Below are 13,488 nucleotides of genomic sequence, written 5' to 3'. Positions count from 1 at the left end.
CCCCCCCCCCCCCCCCCCCCCACGTTGGCTTGCTCTTTGTTTTCAGCGACGTGTCCTCGTCTGACCTCCAGGACCTACCGTGGGCCCCTCTGACCTGTGGCACCCAACGCGGGCGCCTCTGACCTCTGGCACCCAACACGGGCCCCTCTGACCTCTGGCACCTAACGCAGGCCCCTCTGACCTGTGGCACCCAACACGGGCCCCTCTGACCTCTGGCACCCAACACGGGCCCCTCTGACCTCTGGCACCCACCGTGAGCCGGTCCTCGGCCACCACCCGCACTCTCTAGCACCGCTCTGCGGCACTTGCTGGGAGCTTCCATTGGCCCTCGTCACTCCTCGGTGGCCCACTTAGCTCTTCTGTATGAGCTATTCCCGCAGTGTGCGTGGTGGCAATCGCAATGAATGGACATTTTGAAAGAGTGTTCTTTGCAGTGGGGCAGAAGTAGCATGTCTGGCTTCTCGAACTAGACAAGAGTCATAAATCATGGCACTGCCTGCAGGCAGAGACCAAGATTCCAGCTCTGGTCCAACTTTTAACAACTGGCCTAAGCAGCAGCCAAAAAAAAATCTAAAACTTTGGAAAGCTGAGATTCAATAAAAATCCAAAGCTTTGGAAAGTTGAGTCTGAAGCCAATGCTGCAGGTGTGAAGAGACCCTTGTAGTTACTGCAGTATTTTATGTTCGTCTTTGGTATAAACCAGCATCGGCAGTTCATTTTTATGACCACAGGTATAAACTTGCCCTAGACAGCTACGTTCTGAGTCATGGAGTCACATACAGCATTGAAAGCGGCCCTTCCGCCCAATTCGTCCGTGCTGACCAAGTGGTTCAACCTAGCTAAGGTGTGTAGAAAGGAACCGCAGATCCAGAAGGATCCCAACCCGAGATGTCACCCATCCTTTTACCCCAGTGATACTGCCTGACCCGCTGCATAATGCCTCTGTCCCACTTAGGAAACCTGAACGGAAACATCTGGAGACTTTGCGCCCCACCCAAGGTTTCTGTGCGATTCCCGGAGGTTTTTGTCAGTCTCCCTTCCTGCTTCCACTACCTGCAACCTCCGGCAACCACCTGCAACCTCCGGGAACCGCACGGAAACCTTGGGTGGGGCGCAGTCTCCAGAGGTTTCTGTTCAGGTTTCCTAAGTGGGACAGGGGTATTACTCCAGCACTTTGTGCCTATCTTCAGCTTAACCTAGCTAGGCCCACTTGCCCTGCCCAACCCTATCCCTCCAAACCTTCCTTATCCATGCAACTGTCTTAAGTGTCATTTAAACATTACAATTGTACTTGTCTCTTCCACTTCTGGCAGCTCGTTCCATGTACACACCACCCTCTGTATGAAATAGTTGCTCCTCAGGTCCTTTTTGAATTCTTCCGCTTTCATTTTAAACCTATGCCCTATAGTTTTGATGCCCATACCCTGGGAATAACGATTTTGCCTGTTAACGATATCCTTTGTGATTTTATAGACCTTTATAAGGTCAACCCTCAGTCTCGCATGCTCCAAAGGAAATAAGGATATAGCCTACCTAGCCTTTCCTTCTTACTCAAACCTTCCCGACCTGGTTATATCCTCATCAATCATTTTTGCAACCCTTTCCATTTTAGTGACATCCTTGTGACAGCAAGGCAGCCTGAACTGTACATATCTGTGCTCCAAATGTGGCCTTACCAACACCTGTACAGGTCAACATAACACCTGTACACAATGCCTTGAACAATGTACGCACACCTAGAGATTCAGGGACAGTTTCTGCCCAGCTGTTATCAGCACTTAAACGATCCTATCAAAATAACTAGAGAGCGGTCCTGAGCTACAATCTACCTCTTTGGGGACCCTCATACCTGGCCCTGAACTCTTGCTATCTCATGTTTAAAGCCCATTGACTAGATATCCCTTTTTGTGCAAACAACCTCCTCCGATAGCTTCTGTAAGTTCCTATCTAATACCATTAAAATTGGCATTGCCTCAATGTAGTACTTCAATATCTGGTCCTTTTCTAAAACTATTTTAAAGCTAATATAATTATGGTCACTGGTCCGAACGTGGTCTCCATTGACAATTCATCCTTCTGAACGGTCTTTTTTCACGAGAAGATTGAGTTTTGCCGCTTCTCTAATAAGGCCATATTCATTTTAGACTTTGGAGATACAGAGTGGAAAGAGGCCCTTTGGCCCACCGAGTCCACACCGACCAGCGATCACCTGGTACCGAGTGTGCGGGCAGACTGGAATTTGGACTTTGGAAATGGCGCCCAAACATGGTGGCGCCTGCATGTGTAAACATGCAAAAAGAATTTCATTGTGCAGTTGCAGTGCCAAATAAATCACAATTGAATATGGTGGGTGTATACCCTTCATAATATTAAAAACCTCCATAAAGCATCCCACTACTCCTGGGAAAATAGCCCCATTCTCTTCTCATAATTCAAGCCCTCCAGCCTTTGTGGATCTTTTCTGCACCCTATCCGAATCACATCTATAAATAACAAAACAAAAGTGGAAATTTAATAAAGATTAATAAGATGGTGAGTGGTTTCAATAGAGAGAAGGTAGAAATATACAGTAGAACTGCAGATGCTGGTTAATACACAAAAGAACAGAAAGTGCTGGAGTAACTGAACTGGTCAGGTAGGACCCGCCCAAAGCCTCGTTGGTCGACGTAACCGGGAGGGAGCTGGAGATGTTGGACGCTTGGGGTGGGCCGGTAGGAGAGTGAACCAGGGTAATACCTCCAGCGCCTTCAGGGAGCGCCCTCAGGACACAAAGATGGCCGGGCGAGGAGAGGAGTGAGACATCAGTTCGCAGGAACTGCTCCTGTACATCGAGCGGGCGGGCCGACCGGACTTTGGAAATAGCGCCAAAACATGGCGGTGCCAGCATATGTAATATATGCAAAAATAATTTCACTGCTCAGTTGCATATGTGACAAATAAGCACCGTTGAACCGCCATTGAACCATTGACCTCTGGAGAACATTGATAGGAATCTGAATCCCCAGTCTGAAGAGGGATCTCAACCCCAAACGACAAAGGTACCGTCTGACCTGCTGAGTTACTCCAACACTCTGTGTCCTTTCGATGGAAAGACGATGTTCCCGATAAGAAATTATTCAAGAATTTGGTCTTAGATTTCAAACAATGAGAATGAAAAGATATGAGGCGTAGGTAAGGAAAAAACCTTCATACACAGAGTATAATTATCACTGCCTGTCAGTGTGGTGGAAATAAAATAATTCAAAAGGGAATTGGGTCAGCACTTAAGGGAAAATAAATAGTGGTGCTGCCAAAAAGATTGGAGAAATGGAATTGATTGGGAACCTCTACAGAGGTTGGAACAGACTTCATATATTGAATTGCCTCCTTCTGTCCTGGAATACCATTATGATTCTGGCAGTTAGATCATATGGTCCTTTTTTTAAAATTTCATCACAGTGTAACCAATGATGGAAATGGAAATCCTGCAAGTTGAACCACAAATGTTTTCTTTTACACGTATTGATTATTAATCTTTGCAATGGTAGACTGAAACAATACTTGAAGAGACAGTGGGGCAGCACAGTGGCGCAACGGTAGAGTTCCTGCCTTACAGCACCAGAGACCCGGGTTCGATCTGGTGCAAGGCGCTGTCTGTACAGATTTAGAAAGTTCTCCCTGTGACCGCGTGGGTTTTCTCCAGGTGCTCCGGTTTCCTCCCACACCCCAACAACAAACAGATTTGTAGGTTATTTGGCTTCAGTAAAACAAAATTAAATTGTCCCCAGTGTACAGGATGGTACTAGTGTACAAGGTGATTACTTGTTGACGCGGAATGTGTGGGCCGAAGAGCCTGTTCCGCACTGCATCTCTAAAGATAGTAGCATTATTAATTCTGAAACTGCTTCATTTTACAGCCCGTGGTCTCACACAGAATATTAGTGGCAATAAAGAATCACTTGTTTATTCATCTGCGCTATGGTACCATGCACTAAGAAGATAATTAATGTATCATACTCTGCCCAACAACTGACTATGAAGAATAACTTGAACGCGTGCATTTTAATCTCCATCCCAGGGTTGTTACTGCAGTAACTGTATATTTCTTTAGTCAGCCTGATGCAGCAGAGTTCTATCTTGAAGATCAGTGCACCCACCACCACCCCCTTCTCATCCAAGAGTAAAACCATACTTTGGCACCGTCTCCTGCTGTTCAATAAATAAAATTGTTGCAGCAGCAGTAAGCATGAACAATCACTAGAATGTTAAATCCTCTCGGGTTGCCTCAACCACACTGATTTGGCTCCCTGACTGGATTTTTATTTATATTGATGATTAAATATTCAGTGAGCAGAACATTAAATTGGCTGAGTTTAGCTCAAAGTAGGACAGTTAACATTTTAGTTTTTCTCTCTGCCATCCCACTCCATGTACAGAACCTTGGTGTCCACGGGAAGGGCGGGAATGGCAGCTCTGAGGCGGCACAATGGCGCAGCTGGTAGAGCTGCTGACTCACAGCGCCAGAGACCCGGGTCCGATCCAGACCACGTGTGCTGTCTGTGTGGAGTTTGCACGTTCTCCCTGTGTCCGCGTAGGTTTCCTCCCACATCCCAAAGATGTACTTTGTAAGTTAATTTTCCTCTGTAATATTGCCTCCAATGTTTAGCTTAGTTTAGTTCAGTTTATTATTGACACGTGTACCGAGGTGCAGTGAAAAACTTTTAGTTGCGTGATATCCAGTCAAAAAAACACTATACTTGAATACATGTCTACATGAAGCCCCACAGTGCAAGGATAAATGTGCAACATTTCGCACAAGTCTGACAAAGTCCGATAAAAAATAGTTCAAAGGTTTGCAATGAGGTAGGTGGGAGATCAGGACTGCAATCTAGCTGGTGAGAGGACCGCTCAGTTGCCTGACAACCGCTGGGAAGATACAGTCCCTGAATGTGGAAGTATACGTTTTCAAACTTCTATATCTCCTGCCTGATCAAAGAGATGTGGAGGTGTGTATGAGCATAGTGGGGTAACACAGAACAAGCGTGAACGGGTGACCAATGGTCAGCGTGGACTCGGTAGGCTATCGAGCCTTTCCTCTTCTACATCTCTAAAGTCTGTAGGGTTGCAGGCTAAACATAGCCTCTCCATTTCTCATGACAGATGCTGCCTGACCAGGACTTTGTGTTTTGCTCAAGTTTTTAACATCTGCAGTCTATTGTGTCTCCATTAGGTTTGTTCAGGTGGGATTGTTCTCACTGGAGCATAGCAGTATGAGGGGTAACCTAACGGAGTTGTTTAACATTCTGTGGGGCATAGATAGGGGTCTAAAATGTCGGATGTTGAGGGGAGACTTGACTGAAGAATATTAAATTATGAGGGGCAAGGAGGTAGACAGACAGATTTTTTTCCCCAGGGTAGAATTGTTCAGCATTAGAGGGCATAACTATGAGGTGAGAAGGGGAAAGTTTAATGGAGATGTGCAGGACAAGTTTTTCACACAGAGAGTAGTGGGGGCCTGGAACGCATTGCCTCGGGTGGTGGTAGAGGCAGATACAACAGTGGTGTTTAAGAGCCTTTCAGATAGATACAGAAGTGCGGGAAATACAGGGACGTGGATCGTGTACAGGCAGATAAGATCAGTTTAATCTGGCATCACGTTTTGCACAAACATTATGAGCCGAAGGGCTCTGTGCTGTACTGGTTGATGTTCTATGCTAGGATAGATAGTCACAATCTTTTACCAAGGTAGTGGTGTCTAAAACTAGAGGACATAGGTTTAAGGTGAGAGGGGAAATATTTAAAGGGGATCTAAGGGGCACGATTTAAAAACAGAATATTTCTAAACAGAGTATAAAGCCTCCAAAGCCTTCAAGGTCGGCTGCTGGAGGCTCCCCGGGACACAAGGATGGGCAGGCGGGGAGAGGGACGCTGTTCGCTGGATAGGGTGCAGAGAAGTTTTATGAGGATGTTGCAGGACTCGAGGGCCTGAGCTATAGGGAGAGGTTGAGCAGGCTGTGACTCTATTCCTTGAAGCGCAGGAGAATGAGCGATGATCTTATAGAAGTGTACAAAATCGCAAGAGGAATAGATCAGGTAAACAAGCAGAATCTCTTGCCCAGTGTCGGGGAATCAAGAACCAGGAGACATAAGTTTAAGTTGAGGGGGGGAAATTTAATAGGAACCTTAGGGGCAACTTTTTTACACGAAGGATGGTGGGTGTATGGAATGAGTTGCTGGAGGAGGTGGTTGAGGCAGGTAATATCACAACATTTAAGAAACATCTCGGACAGGATAGGACTAGAGGGATATGCGCCAAATGCAGGCGGGTGGGACTATATATTAAACATATAAAATAGGTGCGGGAGTAGGCCATTCGGCCCTTCGAGCTAGCACCACCATTCAACATGATCATGGCTGATAATCCAAAATCAGTACCCCGTTCCTGCTTTCTCCCCATATCCCTTGATTCCTTTAGCCTTGAGAATCTCTTGAAAACATTCAGTGTATTGGCCTCCACTGCCTCCACTGATAATTCCCCAGATTCACAAATGTCTGGGTGAAAAAGTTGGACTCCCCCAACATCGGGGTCATTTTTCCTGCATCTAGCCTGTCCAAGCCCTTAAAAATTTGATGTGTTTTTTAGTGCATTTTACTAGTGCAGATGGGACATGTTGGTCGGTGTGGGCAAGTTGGATCACTGGGCCTGTCTCCATACTGTATCACTCTATGAATCTCTATTATTTATTTTTGCTGTGTGCTTTCACTTAAAAAAATATAACGTGATAAGTTAATTGGCAGAAAGACTGGAGGATGGAGTTCAGGAAATAAAAGTTTCCATTTACTCTGTAGGATGTGTAGAACCTACTGCCTGAGAGAGGGGTGACTACAGATTATAGAGTAACTCAGTGAGTCAGGCAGCATCTCTGGAGGACATGGATAAACAATGTCTCAGGTACTCGGGTTTCTCATGATCCTCTGTTGTCGGTAGGGACCTGACCCAAAGTGTCACCTATCCCTGTCCTCTAGAAACATAGAAACATAGAAATTAGGTGCAGGAGTAGGCCATTCGGCCCTTCGAGCCTGCACCGCCATTCAATATGATCATGGCTGATCATCCAACTCAGTATCCCGTACCTGCCTTCTCTCCATACTCTCTGATCCCCTTAGCCACAAGGGGCACATCTAACTCCCTCTTAAATATAGCCAATGAACTGGCCTCGACTACCCTCTGTGGCAGAGAGTTCCAGAGATTCACCACTCTCTGTGTGAAAAAAGTTCTTCTCATCTCGGTTTTAAAGGATTTCCCCCTTATCCTTAAGCTGTGACCCCTTGTCCTGGACTTCCCCAACATCGGGAGCAATCTTCCTGCATCTAGCCTGTCCAACCCCTTAAGAATTTTATAGGTTTCTATAAGATCCCCTCTCAATCTCCTAAATTCTAGAGAGTATAAACCAAGTCTATCCAGTCTTTCTTCATAAGACAGTCCTGACATCCCAGGAATCAGTCTGGTGAACCTTCTCTGCACTCCCTCTATGGCAATAATGTCCTTCCTCAGATTTGGAGACCAAAACTGTACACAATACTCCAGGTGTGGTCTCACCAAGACCCTGTACAACTGCAGTAGAACCTCCCTGCTCATATACTCAAATCCTTTTGCTATGAAAGCTAACATACCATTCACTTTCTTCACTACCTGCTGCACCTGCATGCCTGCTTTCAATGACTGGTGTACCATGACACCCAGGTCTCGCTGCATCTCCCCTTTTCCTAGTCGGCCACCATTTAGATAATAGTCTGCTTTCCTGTTTTTGCCACCAAAATGGATAACCTCACATTTATCCACATCTCTAGAGATACTCACTGATCTGCTGGCCCCAGCAGTTTGCGCTCCTAGCATCCAAGTCCGCAAGAAGTTGCAGAGTGTTGTGCACGTAGCCCAGACCTTCACGCAAACCATCCTCCCTTCCATTGAGTCCATCTTCACGCTGCCTTGGCAAGGCCACCAGCATAATCAAGGACCAGTCTCACCCCGGTTACTCCCTCTTCTCCCCTCTCCCATCAGGCAAGAGGCACCAAAGTTTGAAAGCACACAACTCCAGTTTCAGGGACTGTTTCTTCCCAGCTGTCATCATCATATTGCCAAAAGACACAAAGTGCTTGAGTAACACAACAGATCAGGCAGCATCCCTTGAGAAATGGAATAGATGATGTCTCAGGTCGGAACCCTTCCTCAGACTCTCGTGGTTTGTTACTAAGAAACAAAGTGCTGGAGTAACTCAGCAGATCAGTCAACAACACTGGAGAGCATGAATAGGTGATATTTTGGGTTGTGATTCTGAAGAAGAGTCTGAAGAAGGGTCCCAACCCGAAACATCGCCTGCCTATGTCCTCCAGAGATGCTGCCTGATGTGCTGGTTTACTCCAGCACTGTGTATTTTTTAAATGTAAACCAGCATCCACAATTACTTCCATTAGCATAGGGGGGAAACCGTTTGCAGTCACTTACCTTGATGGAGATATGACTTTTCTCTTTATCGCATCTTCGCCCCCCTCGCGGCCTAACAACTTGGATTGGTGCAGCCTTTCTTGGAAACGGCCCAGAGCTTCAGCAGCAGGTGCGGCGGACTTACCATCGCGGAGCGGGGTGATCCTTTGCCAGGGATCGCTAGAAGAAGTGTTCCAACCGCCGGCCTGTGGCCTATAACTAGCAAAGTTACAATATTTTGGGATTTTAAAAATCAAGTCTGCAATTTATCCCATCAGATAAAGCATAAAAAGAAGTTTAATTTGACACCTAATTAACTTTCATATCTTCAGTATTAAAAAAGTTATGGCCATTTTCATACTCGGGAATTAGCATCTTGTTCCCTATTGCTTTTCCATTGACTTAACACTAAAGCTGTGATCGAGAACAGTCAAAAGCCCATAACTTTCTTTAAAATTAAGAGAACTGAAAGAAATTTTCAGTTATTATAGATTGAAGTATTTTGAAACAAATATGAAACAATCTTACTTGAATGACCTGAAATTAAAGCATATAATTAGTTAGTTACCCAATTGTAGCTAATTACAAAATTCAATTACTAGATCTAAACATCTATCCATTTCTTAAGAAAAGATTAACATTTTTAAATAGCCTAAGTGTCCAAATAACATTCACACAAGAATTCACAATATAACATGATTTTTAAATCTCATTGTCATGAATTTATAGGCCAAATGGAAGGAATTTAGTGTTTAATCCCGTAAATTAATGGCCATTTTAATCATCTTGCGAGTGGGATTTTGAGGAACGCGATCGTTTGGAACGTTGCGGCTGCGGTGAATTTAAACCCCATATCGGCAGGAAAAATATTGCCGGTTCATATAGGTCCTAAATCACTGTTTCGCAATGTAAATTGTGGCTTAAAGGCATCCTAAGAAGCACGTTTATATGTAAAATAAACGGCTTTCCTTTACCTGTCCCGTACGTGAAATCCATCCCCGTTGTCGGCGTTGACGGCTTTAGAAGCTGATTTTTTAATTACTCCAGTGCTGAAATTGTCGGGCAATTAAAAAAAAATTCACAGAACGGCCGTCGGAATAAAAGCTTGCACTCCGAGAAAATATATCTAGGACAGGTAGGAGAAAAACTGCATTGTAACCCCTCCCCCCCCTCCCCCCCCCAAAGGCGCCAAAGTCGCGCACACGGCCAGTGGCAGAACTGCAGCGCCACTGAAGGTAAGTTTTGTAACATACCTACTATAACATCGTGAACCTGCTGTCTCCAGTAAGAAAGTGGCCAATTCAGGAACTCCAAGCCGCAGAGTGTGTGTGTTCTGTCTGTCCCGATGTCGGAGTTTCAATCATCCTGACCAGGGGCCTTGTACATGGGGTCGTCCGTAGCGGCGGCTACGGAAGGTCAAGGCCCCGTCCATGGGTGAACAAAAGGAGGAAGATTGACTGAACGTTATTGCCTACCATCACAGTGAAGAATGTTGATTCCACCGGGGTGGATGTTTATGTTAAATTCTATTGTGTATTGTGTTCTTTTCGATTGTATGGCTGCATGGTAACTCAAATTTAAACATGTACCTTAATTGGTGCATGTAACAATAAATGTGAACTGGAACTTGAGCCCCAGTGCGCTATTGTAGTCACATGCAGCCAGTCAGCTCTTCTCGTGGACGCCCCCATGTGGTCTCCGTGTGGAAGATCCCATGTTGTCTTCCGACTTACGTCACATCTGACTTGCGCAAGGGTCCGCGGGAAGTAACTCTTATGTAATTCGGGGAGCATCTGTATTCTGCACTCTATTTATTTTCATTTTTACAATACCTATTGTACTCATGTATGGCCCGATTTGCCTGTGTAGCGAGCAAAGTAATTTTTTGCACTGTTTCTCAATACACGTGACAATAATAAACCAATTCCAATATAATCTGTGTAATATGTGTAGGAAAGAACCACAGATGCTGGTTTAAACTGAAGATAGATGCAAAATTCTGGAGTAATTCAGCGGGTCAGGCAACATTTCTAGAGAAGATGAATAAGTGACATTTCGGTTCAAGGCCTTTCTTCAGGCTGAGAGTGAGGGGAGAGGGACACCTTTCCTCGATCATCGGTGCCGACTCTGATTTGTTCTGAACATTTTCACACCTCTAGTTTCTCTCTCCCCTGACTCTGAGTCTGAAGAAGGGTCTCACCCTAAAAAGGCCACCTATTCCTTTTCTCCAGAGATGCTGCCTGACCCACTGAGTTACTCCAGCATTTTGTGTCTATCATCTGTATAATATTGACACAAATATTGGAGACAGTAATTGAGACAATACAGAACTATAAATGTACTTTAATCATAAGGATTATTGATCCCTTACTTAGCCTTTGTATTACATTTATCGATAAGTTGCCCTTTGGGAAAATGAATTAGAGCCTAAGAATCAATTTTCCCAAGTGTGCTATTAACACTGAGCTCCATCAAACTTCACCATGAAGTTCACCATCACTTGTCCCAACCATTGGACACCTGCAGATAATGAAAAGGCTGTTCTGTGTCGTCACTATCGTAATATAAAGAAACATGAAAAACAATTTTCTCACGGCAAGTCCCACCTACAGCAATGTCATGATGATATACTTCTTAAATCTACATCTCAGCGATTGAAAGATTGAAAGATACAGATTGTAAATAGGCCCTTCGGCCACACCGACCATCGATCATCTGCTCACATTAGTTCTATGTTAATCCACTTCTCCACATCTACTATCGACACATTAGGGCCATTTTTACAGAGGCCAATTAACCTACAAACCCACATGTGTCTGGGATGTGGGAGAAAACTGGAGCACCCTGAGGAAACCCACATGGTCACAGGGAGAACATGCAAATTCCACACAAACAACACCTGAGGTCAGGATCAAACCCATATCTCTGACACTGTGAGGCAGCAGATCTACCAGCTGTGCCAAAGTGTTGCTCAGATGTTGTCTCATCGGTAAGTATTGGCCAGGTCATTTGCGGTGATACCACAATGCTTCTTCAAAACTAACATGGAACATAGTACAGTCCTGACCCTGAAGAATGGTCTTGACCTGAAACGTAACATGGTCCTTTTTCCCAGAGACGCTGCCTGGCCTGCTGAGTTACTCCAGCATTTTGCATCTATCTTCGGTGTAAACCTGCATCTGCAGTTCCTTCCTGCATAGATCTTCCCACAAAATCTTTGCCGATTATGATTCCAAGTTAAACTAATCTCCTCTGCCTGCACGTGATCCATATCCCTTCATTATGTCTTGGAATCTCTGATGTGAATGTTATCTATGTGAATTTGAAGAAGCCATTTCATAAAGTTCTTCATAAAAATAACTATTATTTAAAGTTGTGCCAGAAAATTGAATGTAATTTATTGATCTGGCTTAGAGACAGAGACTGTGGCTATTAGTCATATAAGCAAGATATAAATATAAGGCCCTGCCAGGATCAGTACTGGGACCTGTAACAATCTTGAATTTACAGTAGATTTTCTTTTAATTGCTTTAAATGATGGTTGCATAGCTAAATGACCAAATTTGACAATGGCACAAAGATAGATGGGGCACTAAATTACAAAAAAAACTACTAAGAGATTAAGTGAGTAAGTGATTGTTTGCATACTGTTCAATTGTTTCTTTAATGTCACGTACTATCCCTGTACATGAACGTTACCCCCCCCCCCCCAGCCCGGTTAGTACAGAACAGCCCACGGAGTTCATATGCAAGAGATGCCATTTTGGCGCCATAGTACAGTCCCAGCTTCAGCTGGCCACAAAGACCCGTTGCAGCCGTCACCTCCATTCTGGTTGTCTTGCGAACTGTAATCCCTCTCCACAGACAGAAATAAATTCTTTATGCCGTCTCAGAATGTTACTAATAAGGAGCAGTCAAAACAAGATTGAGTTAAAGCCTTTCAATGTTGGCATTAGGGAAGTCCAATGCACAGAGGTGATAACAGATTGGAACTTTGTTCCACAAATGGTAATTGACGCTATTACGAATGAATTTAATTTTTTTTTGTAAACAAGGCAGGCAAATGAAATGGGAAGAATGTCAAAATTTTAGGCCCCAGATCCGTGATGAGTGGTACAGCTATACGAAGAGGATAAATTAGCTGCTCTCACTCCTGCTCTTACGCTCCAATGTTTATCCATCTGAGAAGACAGATGGGCCCAATGATAGGCACAAACAGTGATGGAAATGGGTTTTAGGAACTAGGAATACGCTAAGGTTCAGGAGGCTGGGGAGGAATATTTTTTATGTGCGATCATACCCATGTAAGAGTACAAGAATGCATAACTTGTTTATTGTGTATTTGTAATGCAGTTTGTTGTTGTATTATATGTCATAGCTGCTTTCTTGCATATCTCTCTCTCTCTCACTCTCTCTTTGTGTTGACTCTAGCCATCATCTGCTTCGGTGAGGGAAGCAGGTCGGTGATTGGTCACAATGCCCCTCGGAGACCGTGTCTGATTGGCCGCCGAGTGACCAGCGCATTATGTGATTGGAAACAAAGGCCTTGGAGACAGCGGTTGGTTGGACGGGAGGAGACCGATTTGTTGATTGGATGGGAATTTTAAGGGAAGCTGGTCGGTGTATAGCTAGCAAAGTGACAGCAACTGTTTCATGCATTTTCCATGAAACAGCTCGTAATTTTACCTACAGTTGCGCAGACATTTAAAGCACGGTTTGATTCCACCAAAACGGACTCTTAGCTGCACATAGACTGATACGTAGAGTGATACAGCATGGATAAAGACCAATCGCTTCAACCCGTCTAGGCCGTCCCGTCCTATGTTTATCCCATTTGCCTGCATATGACCCGCACCCTTTTGAACCTGTCCTTTTACTGTACCTCTCTGAATGATTTTTGTACATTTATACAATCACCAGCAGTTCGCTCAAAATACCCAGCACCCTCTGTCTGAAAATCTTGCCTCTCAGGGTGGCAGAGTGGTACAGCAGTGGAATTACTGCCTTACAACACCAGAGACCCA

The sequence above is a fragment of the Amblyraja radiata genome, chromosome 2, assembly GCF_010909765.2.
Source record: "Amblyraja radiata isolate CabotCenter1 chromosome 2, sAmbRad1.1.pri, whole genome shotgun sequence".
Taxonomy (NCBI): domain Eukaryota; kingdom Metazoa; phylum Chordata; class Chondrichthyes; order Rajiformes; family Rajidae; genus Amblyraja; species Amblyraja radiata.
The sequence above is the reverse complement of the archived record's forward strand: the minus strand, read 5'-3'. Positions refer to the sequence as shown.